The sequence below is a fragment of the Phalacrocorax carbo genome, chromosome 4 (assembly GCF_963921805.1).
Source record: "Phalacrocorax carbo chromosome 4, bPhaCar2.1, whole genome shotgun sequence".
Taxonomy (NCBI): domain Eukaryota; kingdom Metazoa; phylum Chordata; class Aves; order Suliformes; family Phalacrocoracidae; genus Phalacrocorax; species Phalacrocorax carbo.
Window position 1 is genome coordinate 78,058,043 of NC_087516.1, and position 21,021 is coordinate 78,079,063.

Genomic DNA, 21,021 nt, shown 5'->3' on the forward strand with positions numbered 1-21,021 from the left:
CTCTGGTGGTTTCACTGCTTCCGCTGCCAGGATGGGCACCTAATCGGCTTTTGCTGTGAGCACTTTATGCCTCTCCATTTCTGTTCAGCTCAATGAGATTGATTTTGTTTAAAGATCCTTGACTATTTTTGTAACATACAAGTAGGTCAACCCATCTTTTCCTGATAGTGGAAATAGCTGAAGCAGGACATACAGCTCTGAAATCATTACTCTCTTCATGTATCATTTAGTGAGCAAAATCTCTCTCTTAATACTCTTGTGAAAGTCTTAAAATCAGAAGCTGTTCCCAGCACAAGAGATTAAAATTAATTTAGGCTGAAAAAAGACATAATTCTAACTTGATTTAGAAGAAGGAAGAATCAAGACAAGTGAAAACCAGATTCCTTTGGTGGCTGAAAGCTGTATTTCCATTGCCATAGCTGAGCAGTATCTCTGCGCTCCAGTTCATTTACTGTCTTTCCACTTCAGTTTCACAGGCACGATGGAAAAGCACCGATTCATACAAGGCTAAGCTGTACATTTCTCTACGTAACTTTAGTAGGAGTGTCATGGTTTGCTTCTCTGTTTTTCAATTTTGTTCTACCAAACTTATTTTCCACAAAATCTACTAGGCAACATTTACTGGCAAACTTTGTGTGTATCCTTCGGCCCTAACTGATTAAATATTATTGTAAAATAGAAATGAAAGACGAGTTTATATTTTAACTTGGGGTTAAAAGCTGCAGTCTGTGCTTCCAGGCAGGAACCATACATGTACAGACTTGCTGTGTTTTCTAAAGTTGCAGAAAGGAAGTGAAGCGAGCTGGTCATCTGGTAAAAAAAAGACAAGTGCAGGGTGGAATAAGTTTCTGGTTATTTATTTTGGAGGAAGCTTTTTTAAAGTATTCAATTGAATTGTGTCATAAAGTGTAAATTATAGAACAAAATTTCTTAACTTTGCTAAAATGTTTGGGAAATTTAGGAGACTTTGAAAAATCTGATCCTTGTAGTTCTGAATGAGCTTGCTATATTCAGTAATTGGAGCCATATTTAAAGAAAAATGCTTTCTTTGGTTAACTGAAGAAAGGCTAAATAGGATTGAGTTGTAGCCACTACCCCCCTGAACCAAGCTAAGTGCTTGAGAGAGGAGTTGTTTTCCCTGTCTCTTGAGACAATGAATAACTGTCTTCTAAATAATCTTAAATCACACGGTCTGCCCAGGCATATTTACAGTATGCCAGGGTAGCCAGACAATGACCGTGTTGCTAATTATAAGTAAGCAGGCGGTTTGATTCATTGGCAACTTCAGTACTGATCTTTTGCTGAATAACATTTAATTTCCAGCCAAACTGTATTTAAGCTTCTTTGTTCAAGGAGTTCCCTTCCTGAATTAGAAGCAATGATATTTGAACACTTAATTGCATGTTGCTGTAATACTTACACTTCATTTTTATTGGAAAAATACAGTACCAAGTAGAAAACTTCAACCAGTGCATCATCTTTAGTTACAGTTCCGCCCAAGGTGCTGCAGGTGAATAGCGCATAGAGAACCTACAATGTGGTTCCTAAGCAGGCCTATTACCAATAAACACCTTCAAAAGTACATTATGTACTTAAAGATATCAAGCACATCAGGAGGAAGAAAGAAATTGAATTCCTGTGGTATTGCATGGGTCGCATTGTGTTCTCAACCAGAATTTTCATGCCTTGTTTTGAAGTTGCCAAGTAAGGTTTTAGTATTAAAAGGTTCTCTTTTGTTCTTTCCATGATTGTTTATGTTGGACCTCACATATTCCAAGCTCTTTTTTTATTTCCCCAAAACAATGTCAGAGCTTGTGGACATTCCTACAGCTGATAAAGCAATGTAAATTGCCTTTATGTCTCAAGCTAAAAAGCAGTGTGGCAGATTAAATGGCATGCCCCCTTTTGAAGGGTAACAAGAAAGGAAAACTCCATGAGTGCAAAGCCACTTGTTCCTCACTTTGAGTCAGCTGCTTGATGGATAGGTAGCTGTAGAAGAAGGACGAATACAGGGCATTTTATCAAGACACAGGAAAGATTAAGATTGATTATATACCCTAGTTTTGCATAGTGCTGCTTTTACACGTACTATTAAATCCAGACTGGAGAACAAAGGTAAAATACTGTACGATGTGCTGATGCTGAATATGGCTTTGCACTGACTTCTAACGCTGTCTTCTTTTCACTGCATTGTTGTTTATAATTCCATACTCTAAAATTGTTCTGTTAAAAAGATGAATCAAGCTTATCAGGTATATGAATATTCAACTACGCAGAATTACTGCGGTTGGATTTATAAAGCAATACTACAGTTTATTTTTCTGCCAGTAAGTTGAATGTTGTTCTATTTCCATAAGAAAAAAAGTAATTAAAAATGGGACATCAAGAATATTCTTTAAATAGTTTCCCAGTGAAAAATACATGGATTTTACTTCTAGCTCCCAGTGACATATAGTATCTGTGGAAATGGCTTGTTTTCAGTCAAACTTTTCTAATCATGTATGAGAACTGGTTTTTGTTAGTTAGTGCTTTGGGTTTTGTTCTTGTTTTGTTGTTGTTTTTTGTTGTAGTCATCCCAGCTGTTATATCTTCTTTTCTTGCTTTCCAGTAGAGCAGTAATTGTATTCTACCTTGTACATAGGGTCTCCATTACATGTAAAAATGGATGCATATTAAAAAAAACCTAGGGAGAAAGATGCAACTTATAAACTTTGAAGGTGACCCTGTCACATAAGAACAGTGTCAGACCCAAGATCCACGTCGCCTAAAACCCTGTATCCTAAAACTGCCAAGAGTGAATACTTAGGAAAAAATAGTGATACTTCCCCAGAATTCTTTCCTGGCATCTGTTGCAAAATGGCTTAGGATCTTCCTGAAGGCTTGATTCAACTCTTGATGACTATTTCTTCCATGAATTTTCCCACTCCCTCTCTGAATCCAGGGAGACTTTTGGCATTCTGCTCCTGACTGTAACGACCCCTGTATACCTGATTTCAGTGGGGCAATCACCTGATTGCCCAATCTAGAGCGATTTTGGGCGTCCTGACTTCTCCTGAGCAGGACTCCATGCCTGCTTCCACATTCACAGGTTGTGTCTGGCGTACAGCCTCTCAGGGATCCCGCTTCTTCTGAAGGAATAGCGTAAAACCAAAGACTTCTAGGGAGAAACTTATTTGCACTCTCCCTGTCTTAGACTCCCTTGGTTGACTTAAAAGGAATGTCATAACAATCACTTGATATTTGTAGAGAAAAGCAGAACTCGTCAGCAATATATTATTGGGCAAATTTATTTACAGTTTGCATTTTCTTTCCATTTACTGAAAACCTTAGATGATTAAGTAAAATATTTTTTGAAAACAAGTATTTTTTCCAGGAAGAAGGCATGGCAATATTGCTAATAAGGGCAGAATCCTTTGATGTCAGGCCTCACGCTGCATAAACTTCATGGACCCATCATTAGTTCTTGTCATCTCTTAGGGTCTCTTGGCTTGGGGCCAAACAATTGATATAGTAGAGAGCTTCCAGCTAAAATAACAGCCTCTGCATCTTTATCTTCCCATCCATCAGATTGTTGGTGGAAGATAGGGCTAATTTGTCACTCTACCCACTTGGAAAAGTTTGATAAATGGCTTAATTAAACTTTTTTTTTTTAAGAAATCATATTTCTTGAGAAATCGAGGTTGGAAAAACAATGGCAAAGGATTGAATTAGAGAAGGAAAATATTTTTTTCTTCGGTAAAGATCAGAGGGAACATGTCCATTATGCAAGCACGAGGAGAAGTGGAAAGAGTACAGTTGGTCGGAAGGAGCTTCAAGGGAAAAAACCCAAACCCCTTAACACGCAAGTGTCCTGTGAGCTGTGCAGTTACCCAAAGGCTGCGGGCAGACCGTACCTCTATAGAAATATTAACCTGCAGAGCGCTATTTTAAGTATTCTGCCCCCCAAATTAGAGTGCACTTAAGCCTTTGCATTTAGACCTCTAAAATAGATAACAAGGTGCCATTTTACCTAAAAGAACATCTAAGTGTATAATTCATTACCTCTGTTTAATGCTTTTTAAATCTTCCAGCGTGTCATCTGTACTGAAGGGAACCGTGCTTTCCAGGAGGCTCCTGAGGTTAGTGCCTACACCAGTGAAACCGAGGACTTCAAATCTCAGTCTTTAGTTTTGGGCCAAAACGGGGCTGGTCCAAGGCAACATCCAATTCTTCTCTTGATGGATCAAGGATTGAGCAGGGCCAGATCACAATTCTTGAATGTTCCTGCTCAGAACATGATAAAGGTAAAAGGACATTTGCATTTTCTCTTTTCTGTGAGGTCATTTCATGGCTTACGAATCAAAAACCTATGGGAATGAGAATCAGTGGGTTTGATGCTTTTTGAACTTTCACCTAGAAAAAAAGGGAGAGAGAAGCAGAGTAAATTTCTTCTCTTGACTGTTGCTTCAACCACCAAGTTTGAATAATTATCCCTTCACTTTGCATGCATAATTATGACACGTATGCACATGTTTTCACACATGCGGATGTGTTTGTGACAGCTGGCATATCTTAGCAAGTTAGATGTGTCTGGACTTTATTTCTAATCATCTTTTTATGTAACTATCCCATTTGGATCACCGAGGAAATATGTTTCTCCTTTCTCTGGTCTGACATAAATTAACACAGCAACAAACAAACTGCATCGTCCTTTTTTTGATAAACTGTCCAGAAATCGGATGTAATTCAGGAATTATTTTAAAACTGTTTAACCTCTAGGCATAAACTTATTTAAGTAAGGAAAAGACAAATATTTTTCAATTGAAAAGATTTAGAATCCTTTTCTTTGTAGTACACTAATCTGAAATGACACTCAGGGGTAATAGGCCTAGTATTAGTGCTTCCCCAAGGAAATGTCTTATCTTTTGCACTAAATTAACTGTGTCTTTCTCACACATCCTAAAGCTGTTAGTTTGGGCATTCTCTGTAAGGAAACTTCTTCTGATTTAAAGTTTCTGAGAAGAAAGGCAAAACAAATGTGTTTAAACAATAATGACCTCTTACGCCCTAGTCTCCCCAGCCCTTTCTGAAGTGGATAGCCATTAACATTAAATCATTAACACTCCTGGAAAGGTCACGGGAACAGGTTGTGGGACTAGCCTCTGTGTGGGTCAAATCCTGGTGGCATTACACGTGGAAAGGCGCAGCAGCAAATGCCAGGGTAAAGCAAAGATGAATCAGGATAACATAGAGGTCTGTGTAGGGGCACCATTGAAGAGTTTTTGCTGGCCAGCCTCCAGGCAACCAGTACAGTTACAACCAGAAATGACTGCGGGTTACTGATCCCTCCTGACTCCTTGGTGGCTTATCTGAGACCCAATAATTGCAATGCAAATGCTGCATTGGAAGCGTCCTTTGTTTCTGCAACCCAGGGTCACCAGAACGGGACCTGGGCGAGCCAGTGCCAACAAGGGCTCTCATGCTCCTGGCATGGCTTGCAAGGTGCGATGGTGCAGCTCCACCACTGCAAGAGCTCTTGAAATGGCAGCGAGTGGTGGAGCTGCACCATCCCACCTTGCAAGCTGTCCTGGGAGTATGAGCTCTTGAAATATGGGTGCACACACCTCGCAACCACTTGACATAGAGTTTGGTAGCTTCCCCGCACCAGTTTGCAGTCTATGAGATGGGTAAGAAGTCATCAGAAGCCTCGCCTGGGCTACTTCTGCTTGGCCTTCATTGGTGCTTCCACCTGGGACTGTGGCAGGAGGGCCACGCTGACCTTCAGCTCAGCAAATGTTGTTTTGCAGAGCCAGTTTTGCAAAAAATGCCTCATGCTATTCTGCGTCACCCTGCTGTTGACATCAGTTGCAAAGCAGCCTGTATTGGTGTTTCCAGGTAAGAGCTTTAAGTTGGGGCTTGTTGTACCTATCGGACATCTTTAATATAATAAGGAAAAATGATGTAAAAAAGCATCTCACGACCATTTGATATTCCTGGCTGTAGTTTATTTCTTTGTGCAATCTTTTTACTATCTTCTGTTAGAAAACCGAGACCAGTACCCCACAAACGTTTTCCACCTCGGGGAGCGATTTGACGCACCCTGACCCACATGAGCAGTGTAATGGTCATCGCTGGACCAGCTGTTACAGGTGAAGCTATTCATGCGCAGGTTTACAGGATCTGGTCCCAAGATAATAATTGCCCATATCACTAGTGAACTGAAGATAAATTGTACTTGCAGCTTTAGATCTTCACTAGGAAATCTGATTTATCTAATTGCAGCATCTAAAAGTTCAACAAAGTGGCTACACATTGGGACATGAAAAGTGCATTTACAGGATTATTTTTGTACTGAAGGGAAAGGAAATCAAGCATTTTCTTCTGTATAAAGAAATGTCTTAGACGGGAGGAAAAAAAGGAATATGTCGATCCCTGTGTTGTGGATTTGCTATTTTAAAGTAAGTGAATATATGCAATATGTTTTACTATGTTTTAAAAATAAGAACTGTCAGAAATAAAACTCACTAAGTCTAGAATAATTCTTTTTGATTTAGAGCCAGTTGTGGATATTAATATTTTAAATTAATTCAATATGTTTTGAATTGCTCCGCCACTTAGTTTACTTGGAAACTAAAACCATTTGTAAGAAAACAGCTTGACTGGTTTTAAGTCAGACCAGTGTATAAGAACATGTAGAACTAATGGTGCACTTCAGACTATTGAAAAAGAAACTTCTGGACTATATAAATGACAATGATTTCAATTTACGTGCATTAGAAACCAAGCCTAAAACTCTAAAGGTACTTTGAAAAGAAAAATAATTCTCCACATTTTCACCTTATGATTTGCAATAAAAGATTTCATTCCGTTTAAAGGAAACTCAGGGGTCAGAGGATGAGATTTCTAGAGATACAGAGCGTCCAGGAGAACTGGCAAGAGCGGACTGGAACTAACCAGAAGTTTTGCAGCCAAGTCTTCTGTAAATCTGGACATATCTACAGTTTTTAGCCTGCCTAAATTTGTCATGATATGGCACAGAAGCAAGCATATTCCATATTAGTAAATCAGTGGTACAGGATGGAGAGTAGAGCTAATGGAAGCCCTGATCATGAAGCGGGCACATAGACTGGCAGAAAGCTTTGGGCATTTCCAATATCTCAGCTTTGCTGTCTTGTAGAGGTAGGAATGATCAGTAGCAGGAAGTAGTCTTTGATGTCTCATATGCACGTGTGGTAGTTAGTGGAATACAACCACGATACCTAACCTTCACATGGTCACAGATCTTGCAAGGCGTTGGTTCATTTAATGATTAGCTGGTTCTCAAGCATTTGGAGAGATGAACTTGGTTTCTTCAAGTTGTCAGGAGTCCTCTTTTGTTTTTTAAGTAGTTTACAACACGTAGAATAGTCTCAGATTTTTTTTTTTACAGGTACATTTAATACCATTTGCAAAATGATTGTAAATCTGCCATCAATTTGCTTGTTTATACGTATGGTCATATAACCTCAGAAGAACGTGTTACATGCAAGTAGACATGAATAGCTCATAACATGTTAAAATTACTGTGCAGAAGTTGTGTCTAGCAGTCTGCCCTAAGACATGAAATGAAGCACACTTCTATTACTTGGCCTTACAGTAAAGATATAGTGAGTTTTATTGAATCCAAATTCTTAATTGTTTTATTTAGAGCCTGAGCTGAAATCTGTACTCTTAAGCTCTTCATGAAATGCTTGGAAAACAGACTTTTCAGTAAGGGTTTTCAAAATGATGCCTTCATTGTTATCCAGTTAAAAAGTTTAGACTGAACAGAGGACAAACAGGAGCAAAGGGCCAGATTTATTGAAGCATAAAAAACTGCACAAATGGATTCCAGGTGGAGTTCAGTCATGAGTAAAGACTTCAGGATTTGGTCACAGTGATGACCTGCAGATTACATATAGACCAAATTCACTTCTGGAAAGAGTAGGTGGAATTTATCACAGTAATGACCCTTTCCCTGGAACGAGGAAAATTGCCAACCTTCCACCATCTCGTGGCACAATAATCTTTGAATAGCCATTTTAGTTATGGGGAGCTCTAGCGTTGGGATTTGTCAGATGGGAATTTTGTTTAAGTAAACGTGTGTTATTAATGGTTTGATCATTTGGGTGATAGTTATTTCAGAGGGGAGAATCACGCAATTAGGAAAATGCTTCATTGTCTCTCTAATGGGTTTGTTAGTAAAAGATGTTCTAGTTCCTCTGGTCTAGTGTACCGACTGAGATAATCTCTGCCTGAAGTTTTTAGTCCATTACATAATACTATGGATTAAATTAACTACATTTTCTTTTCAATACAGGTTCCAGTTGCTCCTGGACTCGCAAAGAGGGTAAAAGGGAAACACAGTGACGACTGGATATAAAACCAAGAGCAAGGACATAAAGCAGAGGATATGTATGTACTCAAAATGGTTTATATATGTTTGCTTTGATCTTCAAATGTAAACCTAACACGTATCGCAAGTTAATAATTGCTTACTAGAACCAGATTTGCCTTTCACTGTAGCATCAAACTCGAGGTAATGATAGCAGCATGAGAAATAGCTTCTAGGCTGGCAACATGAAAAATAGCAGCCAAGTTGTTAATGCTTTGGACTCTTTTGGCTTTTCTTTGCCTGTAGAACCAGAAATGAATGTATTATCCTTTCAAATTGCTTTGATAAATCTCATTCCCTTTAGGATTAAACATTCCTGAACATTTTTATGCCTCACTGAGCTCTTTCAAAGAAACATAAATTAATTCTTTAGCTCAAAATTTATACTTAAGAAACCTAATTCCCCTGCATCTAGCATTATTCTAGTCATGTTCATTTGTGCAAAGAGACCATAATGTTACTCTTCTGATGTTTTATGTACCTGCTTTCTGCACTTAGAGAGGTACAGAGATCATGCATGGCACTGAGCAGTAAGTAACAAGACTCAGAGTTTGATTCTGCAGTGTCCTACGGGGCAAGCTGGATGGTTAGATGTCAAACATCAATTTTAGATGCAAATCCAGGACACTTTTGTGCTTTATATGAGTGCCAATGCAGGCTTAACCACTAGGTGCTAGCTACTCTGTGATTTAGCGCATCTCCACTGAATTCAGGCTAAACTGAACACACATATAGACAAGAGTTCGTGCCTCATAAGTACTCATACACAAATATTTGCAAAATTGTTACCGTACTGGCACAATATGACTCGGCTCTCTTGAAATAATTGAGCCATCTGATTTATACCACTAATTTTCCTCCTTTGTGCTGTACACTCATGGAAGCTGACCCTGTTCGCAAGAATGTGATATAGAAAACAGAAATTTTGGTTTTCTCTGCAGGAAAGATACCCCACTGAAAATAATATCAAACTCGAAACACTACAAATCTCGACCAGAGCGCTGCAGTTCTACGCAGCCAAGTTTCCTTTGGTTTTATGGACATGCTAGGCACACTCGACTTTGCTGGTGTGCGTGTTCATTTATATTCATGTGGATGGTGCTGAACTGGTCAGAAGCAATAGCATGTGCTGCAGGTCATCCATGCACGCTGCAAGTGGCTGCTACCATCCCAGCATGTGGTGGGAATCCTTGCGTCTAACTAGTTTGCTTGCTTGCAACCTCCAGGCAGGGGCTTCAGAGGCGGAGAAGTGTACAGTGAGGAGCCGATGGGATGACGTCTGCTGCCCAGCCTGGCACTGCTCTGCGGGGCAGCTTCTGGCCAAGGTGCCTGTGGGGAGCTGGGTTGTTCCAGGCTGCCTTTGGGGGGACCCAAAAAAGCTGAGCTGTCTATACATGTCTTCATTGCACACTAACTAGGCCTCCTCTGAGCTGATCCAAGCAGACAATGGGCAGCCGGTGAATTTGGTGTGGGAGAAGGCAGTTTCACAGGATACCATGGACGCAGCTGATCAGGTTTTGAATGGCTCCTCAGTGGTGACCTCCATTTCTAGCTCCTTGGAAAGATACCTTAACCAGCACAACCCTCTGGTTGTCTGGCCCTCAGCCTTGGCAAAACAATCTTCTAAGGTGTCTGAGGTAAAAAAATAAGAACTTTGTGAACAGCTCAGGTTTTATATTAGGGATTTGCCATGAGATGGCTTATATGAAGCCATTCTCCGTTTTTCCTGTTTGCTTTTCTGACAGCCTACTATATCAAACCTGTATATTTACATGAACATCCCAGTAAACATTTCATGTACAGTATTCAATATTCATGGAGTAGCTTAGAGGAGGTAAGTAGCTGACAAAGTGCTTGAAGGTGATGTAGACCTGATAGAAGGTTAATTCTTTTGCCAGCAAATCTTTGTAAAGAAGTCAGTTCTCAGGAAGAAGGAATCCATTGCATCTCAAAAAGAGCCTGAAGTACCTGCATATTAGTTTAATGATTAATCTTTTCATGTTTAATCTTAAGTTATATGTCCTAGTGATGCAGCAGTACTTGAATGAGTGAGATGGCACACCAGATAATATTGAAAAAAAAAATCAAGTCAACAAAAAATATCACAATTTGTGCTTTGGATTATGAATATTTTAGAATTAATGGGACTTTAAAAAAGGCCATCTGCTTTTTCTTTCATGTGTGTGGTATGTCATATAAACAGGCTATGAATTCTGTGGTTCAGCAACAAGGCTTTATATATGATATAGTGCAGTTCCGAAGTACTGATGTGTAATAGACAGAAACAATCTACAGTGAGATACATCTGATTTGTCTTTTACTTTGCATTTGACCTGATGTTTGGCTGCTAAACAGTTATCCTGTAATTGGACTTATAAAATTACACTCTCATTTCCTTTAGTGACAGGGAAACTGCTAAAGGAAGTCTCTGCCATACTCAGTTTAATTTAGATGATCATCCAAATGCACAGATGTTTATTCAAATCTCCTCTAGAAAAGGAAGTGGGACTCTTGCAATCACATTGCTGTGACATTTCCAGTACTCTGGACAGGGCAGGATCCGTGCAAAAATGTAAAGTTTACATTATTTGCTATTCTATTCAAATTGATATATGCATTTCTAACTTGCATGTTGTATTTTTGCACATTATGGATCTAGTTAAATCTGGAAGAAGATAAATGTAATTCCAAATGAAATTAGTGGTGACCCATAATATTAAACTTTAGTACTTTCATATACTGGCTTCCTCTTAGGTATAGTAAGTTTAGAATTTGCCAGTGACAGTGACGTTATACTTAAGAGTTATTCCCTCCCATTGGTGTATTTTTACTAGTTATAAATTCAATCATAATCCTGTTACATCTGTTATCAACTGAATGCATTACATATTAAAAATCGATCTCCTAAACCTTTTCAAGTAAAAACCAAACAAACAAAGCAAACTAATAGCAAGTAAATGTGATTTCAGTAGCAGTGGTTTTATGGCAATTTAATTCTGTTGATTTCAGAATTATACGTTTGCTATCATTGTCCTTAATAAAAAAAAAAAAAAAAGAGAGAGAGAAGTAAAAAAGAGCTATAAGGAATTGCTGTCATTGCGTTAAAGAAATGTTCCACTGCCAGAAAAACTCTCTTTCTCAGTAACCAATACAGGCTTCTCTAAAACACTGAGAACTGAACAAAATGGTCATTTTCAGGAACCCAAAGGTACCCCAGAACTTCAGAAGATGATGGATCACTGTTAGTACTCTGACAGTTTTTGTACATAAGCCAAGGATTTCTGCCATTCTTCCCAAATATTTGTTTACTTTTAGTGTGTATGCTCTCCTTAATTTTTCCACAACATTTGCACAACCCTTTTGATTTTTTTTTCAAGATTATAAAACAGTTAACATTCAAAATTCACTTTTGCATTGTGCATGCAGACTGACCACAGAGAAGGCACTGTGGTTGTAAATTAGAGGCATTTAATCTAATAACTATTCTAATATTACTTAATCTTAGAGGAGAGATTAACTGAAACAAAATACTAACCAAGCTTAAGAAGTTCAGCAAAACCAAAACTTAGAGTTAAGAAGAAACAAGCTGTGAAAGCTCCATATCTAAAATGGTTTAAGTGTCCTTTAAGAAACTTTGGCCTGGTGCCAACATACCTCCACCCCCATATTATAACTGTATTTTAGAGAAAAAAAAAATCACCATTTGGGAGCTATATTTCCTCAGGTAACATCGGTAAAGCCCATAAAATTCTTCCCGTTTAAGCCAATGTAAGCTTGTGAAATCCGTAAGCTTCTATGAGGCATTTATAAAAATGTGATGGTGTTGGACTCTGCCTCCAAAGGCCTTTCTGTGGTGAATGCCAGAAGTACCATGCACAGGATGTATTTTTAATATTGACGAAATAGGAAAAAAACAAGCTCAGCCACACGTGTGCTCCGGGCTCAGACTGTTAACAAACTGACTGACGAACTTTCTCAGCTCCGTCCAGCTGCAGAGGACAGGAGGCCAAGAAGCGCACAGTCTGTCAGGGACTCCTATGTGCCTCTTACTGTCCTCATACCTGAATGTCCCACCGTCACCTTCCTAACTCTTCGCTGTGGTAAGGAGTGATAAAATTTCAGTTTAACAGAGAAAACTGAGTTTCAAATATACCAGCACTTTCCTCCCCAGTGGCGGAGGAGGCACCACCAAGGAGCGAGTGATTCTACCTCTACCCACAGCCCAGATTTCTCTTTCTTTTGCTCTCTCTCTCCATTTTAACCATAGAGGGAGATGGGATAGTAGATTAAACCAGGTGCACCTCTTAATTTTTTCCTAATTTAACCATATAAATCTACCTTAAGTGACTCCCCCAGCAACACACAGAATAGTTCGCTGGGGCAGTGGCTAACTGATCCATCCACTGGAACCCTAGTTACAGAGATCGTAACAGTGGTTTTTGTCTTGGTGTATGAGTATGGAAGAAAAAGCTGGTCACGGTTCAACCCCAGTTGACCCAAACAAGCAGTTTTTTGTGTTTGTTTGGCTGGGGTTTTTTAACCAGTTAAAAAATCAGTATGTCCTGATTGTCTTGGAATATTATTCTCAACCAAAGTCTAACTTTTTGAAAATTTTAAGTTGTTTAGCTCTTTCCATCTTCTAATTCTTTAATTTAGTTCAGTTCCAGCTTGCAAATAATCTCCTCTCTAAAGCTGTTTTCTTTAAGAACTATATAAGAAAAAAAAGATCTTCAGCCCTGAATTTAAACACCCTCCCTCAGTACTGCTTCTCTTGTGGGCAGCAGCACCATTTGTGCAAGAGAAGTAATGAATACTTATATGGTCTTGACTTTAGAACTAGCAATATCTCAAACTGAAAAAGTGCCATCAGAAAACAATAGGATAGGCTGGCACATGTACCATAGCATATTAAATTAATATAGCCAGGATAAATACCTAAAAATGCCGCTATGTATTAAGTTGACGTATCAGCAGTGAATGACTGCAATTCCCACCTCCTTGAATTTCAGGAAGGAACTTCAATTTTCCTGAAGGGCCTCTCTTTTAATATGGGGGCAACTGAGATTGATAAATAAGCAAGCAAAACCACAAGTCAAATGGGTGCCAGGCTCTAGTCTGAATCTACTGTATGTGATCCCGACAGCCTCAAAGAGCCAGCAGGCAATTACTGTTCACAACAGCAAGGCAGCTCCAGGGTGCTAGGTCTGCTGTGATCATTTATCAGCTCTGTGTTGAAAAATTCATCACTGTAACTGAAATTCATATTTTGTTCTGCCTCCCTGAAATGCAAGGTCAGCCCTTAATGTGGGGTAGCACCCACCCCCACCAGAACTTTACAAATCTTGCTAAAATCTTTCTTTGCTGTTTTGTTTTAATAACAACACGCACTGAGCACATAATACAAGAAAAGTTACTTCTGTCATACACCAAAGTTAATGAAAAACCTCATACAAAATTCTTAATGCATGTAACGAGTTTCCATTCATATAAATACATATATATTTGTTGTTGTTCTTTACAGATGCAGAAACACGTAGCATGGTAACATGCACTGACTACCCGTGCACCTCAGCACCAGATCTCCACAGGGATTTTGCTGATTCTCTCCAACAGCATAAACATGGGGGAGTGGCAAGTTGGGCTGAGCATGAAAACGGCTGTGTTGGAGGAAGTAACAAGGTCTGTTACAAGGAAATGGCCGTTTTCACTAACATATCACAACTGACTTCTTTGACCTTGTTAGTGTTATCTTGATGATGAATACCCTGCTCCTCTTTTGTACAACCTTGTGCTCTTAAACCCACACTGTATTACGCACATACATACATATATAACTGCTACAAGATTTGATGTTGATATTCCAAGTTTTACAGCTATAAAGGACAAAAGCCTAGTTTGTATATTGCAAAGTCCGTGTAGAGTTTGTTTGAGGACCTGTCATCAACACAAAATGGAGACGTTTTGTAGTTAAGACAAAATTAAATCTCTATCTTTTTCACAGAATGAACTTTCCACTTACTGCTGAAATTGCTAGCTGGGCCGCCAGGCACGCCGCCACCGAGGAACAGAAATTCCTTAGGTCTCTGCTGGTGCTTCGTTTATATGTGGCCTAACAGACAGAATGGAGTCTGGCCTGCAAAGTTATCATTATAATGTCAATATAAATATAATTACATTTTCTCCAGCAATGGAATTAGTGCCACTAGGAAACAAAATCATTTTAGTTTTCTCCTGCTGCGTTTGTATGAGCTCAGGGTCTAACTGGCAACCAGGGAAATTTGGCCTTTGTGCTCAAATAATGTAATGCTATGCTTTCCATTTCAAGATGAAATTACTACTAGTGGGATTTATACCATAGGAAAAGAGTTTTTGTTGCTAAATCTTCTGGTTGTTCAGGCTGCTTTGTCTCACCACATAAAGAGAGTTATTTACATGGCTTCACATACATAGATATACAGCACAGATATGTATCTATGTGTGAGTTGGTTTGGGATGTCTTTTTAGGGAAGTTAGTGTGCAAGACATTATGATGATGTGAGTCATTATGATGAGTGCAATTTTTGTGGAAAAGATGATGAGCCTCCTGGTACCCACTCCCTGTATCCCTGAGCACTCTTGCTTTTGAAGGCTCTGGGGGTGGATGAGGGATCTCAGCTGACAGCTCACCAATTTTCACCTGCTCTGACGTAACTTTCTAGACTGCTCTGAATACAAACTGCTCTGTCTCTGCTGGGAGCACTCAGTAGTAAGTCCTGGGAAGCTGCGCCCTACATCTCCTTATTGGGGACCCAGGCGGGGTGTGCTAAAGATTTCCTGCAGGCCATGTGCCCACGTTTTTCCTGGTAAAAACAAGGAGTGGAAAGAGGAAAGGGAAAGGGCTTGGTTAACCATAGACATGTATCCTCTATTTTAGTGTACAAGTCAGTTAGAAAATAAATGAGTCGCTGCAGATTCCTGGAGTGTTTCTTGTGCATCAGGAGATTAGATTTTCCCCTAGTATCACAGAAAATATAGTATTAGCTTAGAGAGATGGTGAAGAGCTAATTCACCCTATTTAAAATTGTACCTCCTATGCCAATATTGCAGTGGACTAAACTGTTCCCAAGAATGTTCTCAAATGCAATAAAATCAACAAGCTGAGGACAATTTTCCTTACACATATCCATAAGCTTCTTTCAAAAAAGTCTGGAATTATACCTCAGGATAAGTATTTCAGTTGCTGCTTTGGCTTTGTCCAACTGCAGCGATTTAGAGCAAAGCCTTGCCTGTGTTTCAATGAAAGTAGGGGAAAATTTGTGCTCAGCTGGATTCTGAGTGCAAATCACACCTGTGTACTGCCCTTATGCAGTGATAGGAGTATCAATAGGGGGAGGGTAGGTTGGTATTTTAGGTCAGATCAGAAGTGTACTTCTGAAACAACTACCCTGATTTCTCCCACTTACCACACTTTTTCTTGCACCACAGGTCAGAGCACATGAACCGGACTTTTGGGTGAAACCAACATTGGAAAGGTACTCCGGGAGGGCAATTCCTGTGCTCTGGCCAGTCAGCACGTGGGACCAGACTGAAAAAACCTAACCGTGGGTACAATATGGACATGGGGCCCTTATCAGCTATAGATCTGCTCACATTTGACTCTTTAGCTTTCTAATACAGATACAGACATCTGATGCCCAGAATCCATCAGCAGGTAAAAAATTATTATTGTTGTTGTTTTTACCATTAAAGTTGTTTCAAATGAGCACTGGAACCCTAAAATAGTATAATGCTCATCCCAAATTAATTATTCTCCTGATTTAAACTCAAGGCTTTCAAATCCCTAGCACAGGTTTTTTTTCCTCCTCAGCCAAAGAAGCAACCCTGCTTTTGAGACTGCAAGCATATGCACGCTAAAAAACCAATAATCTCTTTTCCACTATGACTTACATGCCAAATGTGCTTGTTTACTCCTAGGTAGAATGAATCTTGGCTTTAATTACTTTTATGCTAATTATATGCTTTTAATCTATGGCTTAGTGATTTATTAGTTACAGCTGTAGTGAGCAAAGTACACATAGGCTAGGGGAAACGCTTCCCTTTGTAGATGGCCGCTGTAGGTCCTTTTTAAATCCTACCAACCCTTATGAGTTCAGGCCTAAGTAGTTTATAGGCTTTGAACAAATGAGCACATTTCAGTCTTTAAGGACATCATTGCCATCTCCCTATTAGCTACATAGCACTCCATTGTTACTCTAACCTCTTTAGATGGTTTTCAAAAAAAAAGAAAAGGCTTGAGTGTTAAGCCAAAAAAATTTCTCATAGAAAACTTAATATCTCGTACTTTCTGACAGGATATTTTTTTCAAACATTCAAACTTAAGATCTTGTACTTTCAGACAGGATATTTTTTTCAAACATTCTGTATTGATTTTAATTTTCCTCTTGTTTTTCTGTCATTGCTATGGAACTGCAAGCAGGTCAGGTTCCTAAAGTCAGGATAGGATAAATCAATTCACAAACTTTCTAGGTATCTGGATTTAAAGTTTTAGTTGGACTGATTTCTAGTATGTAAAAATAATACACTTGTATCGCTCTTCCCTTCTGAACATCTGAAAACGACAGCATTAAAGAATTAGTCCCCAGAGCATTATTATCCACTTCCAACTGATGGGGTACAAAGAGGCGTGATGACTTCTTCAATACACTGTGGTAAAACTGGGAAAGGAACCCATATGTCCTGGTTCCTCATCCTGTCCCTGAACCACAAACCACACGTCCTTGCCTTATTAGCGACAATCACAGCACATGAAAACAGACTATTTATATCTAAATATTTCATCTGTTCTCACTCATTATTCCCTAACTCACCAATGTAATTATGTTGGCAAGCCGACAATATCTTTTTCCCAGTAAGCGCAAACAGATTGTTAGGTTTTCTGCTGAGATACAAGCTGCAGAAGAAGAGCTCCCAAATAACTAAGATCAAAAGGACTGTGTTTTCATCGAAACATCCTTGGTAATGCAGCAGTGGGAGAGAATATTTCTTAACATCTTCCTAGGTTGACTCTGACAGCCAAATTAAAAGCACTGATCAAGAAAGGTGAAGGCTATCAACCCTGAATGAGTTCAGCCAAAAGGGGTGGGGGGGACATGACAAGAACAAACCAAACAATAAAAAGGGGCTTTGGAAAGTTCTTTTTTTTTCAGTCAGTTCAACTCCTGCTTAATATTCCCTGAGACGGTGCAGGAGATGAGCCTCTCCCTTCTGCAAATCCCCAGCAGGATGGCCCCTGTCCTGGAAGCAAGTTCCCTGCTTGGAACCTTAGTAGGCGAGTGTGAAAAACCCATTAGGAGGTGGCTACGGGCAGGGCTCAGGGGTGCTGGAGGTTTCAGCCGGGTGTCACAGCTCACTTCCCATCACTCGCGCACTGAAGGGAAGGCTACGACCGCACATCTGGAGACAACTTGCTGTGAAAAGGCTTGCAAGCCTGCAGAAGAGAGACGAGATCTCTGCAAAGTGCAGGACTAGTGATAATGGGACTGAAATGAGCAGGGTATTTAGCTGATAGCTTTAGCTGAGTTTTTACTTGGTAAAGCAAATAGAGCATCGCCAGCCATTTGGTGTCTGATAAGCTGTGTGTTTCTTTTATACAAACAAGGGAGAAAGTGGAGGAGGCTATAAGAACAAAAACTCGCAGTGGTTGAAGGTGTGAAACTGGATTCATAAGGAGAAGAACAAATTGATTAAGGTAAGCTAACAGAGATGAAGAAATGCCATTTTTCCACATCAGTACAAACCTACTAAGGTGTATTAGTTTAGGAGGTTTACTGTAAGGTTGTAGCTAGATCTAGTTCTAAGTCCTTTCCAAACACACTATTCATAATAGTGTGTGAAAGTAAATTGAGGAATATTTAGCAGTCCTCAGAGTTTCCATAAACAAGCAACATTGGACAGAAAAACAAGAAGATTCCTGCAAAATACATCTCAGGTGTGCATTTCGTAAATATTGTTAAAATGATCAGCAAAAATCATGCTTGTTCTGGAAAAATACTTGCTTCCGTATATGGGGAATAACGATGCATCCTGGGCAAAACACAAAGGTCACTGAGAATTTTGCTACTGAAGTCAGTGACACCACATTTCCCTCTCTATGTAGGCAAGGACCTCTTGGCTCTTGACACTGCTTGGGCTGCCTCATTCTGGGACTGAAGTGGCAGCTACAGTCTGTCTCCCAGATGCAGACATCTTAACGTTGTGTTATATATGTACCATGTGTACAATCCTTTTTATTTTTCAGTGACATGCAGAAGCATGGTTGCGTTGTTAGTATGTAGACAACATACACTAGTTCTTCTCAATAGGATACTGGAGTTTATCACCATAAAACTTTAGGTTACTAATTCCAAGCAGACTCAGAGGAAAGGCTGAGAATACACCACTGACTCACAATGTTCAGGTTTCAAAAACGATCACCACTTAACAGGAACCCTTTGGCTGGAATTTTTAGTATGCTGATCATGTCCTCCCAGATGTAACCCTGAAAAATCTCCCCAGTAGTGGAACACAAGCACTTGAGAATATTGGAGGGAGAAGGTGGATAAAGAGCACAATATCTTCATCTGTTACTAGTGAGAAACACTCCACTGTACGTGTGCTCTTGTTTTTTCTCGTCCAGTGTTTGGTGACCCAGTACAGTCCAGAACGGTCCTGAAGCCCCCTGTTGTTAAACACTGCAAGTGAAATGGGCACCATAACCTCTGCGTGGCCCTGGAGCTGCACAGGAATTATTTCCTGCTCTCTGCAAAGGAAGATGCCTTCAGATTTTGTTAAATGATAACAAATAAGGAAAAGGAGGCCTCCCCTAGTTCTAGCAATCCTATCCCTCCCACTGGGCTTTCCTAGAGGTGGCAGAGTTGAAGCTCCCAGGTTTTATTTTCAGAACATGGTCATTTCTCATTTTGATATTTTAAAGTAAACAGTTCTTGGTTCCCATGTATTATTCAAGTAGAGAGAAATGGGTATCCAGTGCATACATAATCAAACATCCAGCCTGCACCAGACAACCTTCTCAAATCACTTGAGAAATTTCGCTATTGCTATTGTTATCATTCTCCATTCACTTCCTCCAATTATTTAACACTTCAAACATTGTATCCCATGTTTACCCCACAGCTGTGGGGTGAAGCAAGAGCTGTGTTCCTTCAAGCTCCTTTGGATGGTGCTTGCCCACAGAAGAGAGGTAGCTGCACAGATGTTGCTGGTACCTTGTTAATACAGAAATAACCTGTTGAACGTAGAGTTGTTGTCAAAGCTTCCAGTGAGAAAATATCAGTTGCAGAGAGAGGAATTAATGATTTCTAACCTGCCTATCATGCATTTTTCGTTGCCAGCATGTAACATCATTATTGGTGTTTCAAAGATGTGAGCAGGAATGGTGAGGATATTTTTGTTACTGCCAAAACATTTACATGAAACTGCTGTTCAGATCAAATTATCTCGAAACTGCAAAGCGTGCGTGGATTCCAAATTATTCAACTTGGAGAGATTGTTGCATATTGAAGTTACACAGTAGAAACAAGCAAAACATCACCGTTGCTTCAGAATCATAAGAATGGCAAAAATAGCTCTTGAAAGAATGCTTTTCCTTAAATGCACTACTGTAACAGACACAGGATTTTGCTATATTTAATCCAGTATTTCACCACCGGAAAAACATAGCTTCTCACTCTTTCAGGCAGACCGGTTGGTTCTGACTATTGTCTCCACAACCCCTTAAACATGAACAGCACGGCTCAGAGAGAACAGTGGTGCGGAAGTGACGGAAAGTAAAAAGTGCAACAGGTAAAGAACTAGGACTGTTTGTGGAATGACAGACTGAAAATATAAATTCAAAAAGTTCAGTAAACTCTCAGAGCTAGTCAGTGCTGGTAGGATCCTATTAACTGCTCTATTTTATTTCTGTATATCTCATATTTCTCTTTTAGCAACACACCAGTTATGAAAAAGACTCAAACATATCACCAAAAAGAGGACTGGACAATACTGTGAATTTCATGTCTTCAATAAACCACCATTCAAGGTATTTCAGTGTGTTTTTCTTTGCATAATATTCTAAATAGTGTTACTGGTGCTTTTCAGTAAGGATTCTGTGTTGTGATGAAAGAATGATACGGCCACATTAAAGACGACCCTAAGAGTACGGTGGTTCCCCAGAAGAACCATAAAGGTAATTTTCCAAGAACGATGGGAAGGGCTGTGTATTTTGGCTACAGAGGACAGGGGTCATTTCTCTTTGGCAGAGAGGGGATGGACAGATGAAAACACTATATGTAGACAAAACTTAAAGTGATAAAACCAGAAACTTCTAACTCTGCTGTCTGAAACGGGCTGACAAAGAAAAGCGAGGGCTGTAGGAAGAGCTCACCTGTGAGGAATATTGAGTGTGGCATTGGAGTGGGGTCCATTGCCCTTTCAGTCACTCATAATTGGAGATTGGCATCTGAAATTTGTGTGGTTTTTCCATGCAGGTTTGTAGTTCATTTGTTCTCATTCCCTCAGTGAAATATCCTGAAAAGCAACAAGAAAGCAATAGGATAAGACAGGTTCCCTGGATGTTGTGAGGAGCGCTCCACGGGTATTTGTCTGTAACG

At 39.6% G+C, this 21,021-nt stretch overlaps 1 long non-coding RNA gene across 1 annotated transcript in view; it reads right to left on the reverse strand.

Moving 5' to 3' along the window:
- Positions 1-322: 322 nt before the first annotated feature.
- LOC135313182 (uncharacterized) overlaps positions 323-21,021 on the reverse strand; it is a 31,301-nt gene continuing 10,602 nt past the window's right edge. The window contains exons 3-6 of the long non-coding RNA XR_010372809.1: positions 20,796-20,938; positions 14,412-14,525; positions 4,042-4,392; positions 323-810 (exon numbers count right to left, since the gene is read on the reverse strand). This is a non-coding gene — a long non-coding RNA (uncharacterized LOC135313182). The remainder of the gene's footprint in view (positions 811-4,041; positions 4,393-14,411; positions 14,526-20,795; positions 20,939-21,021) is intronic.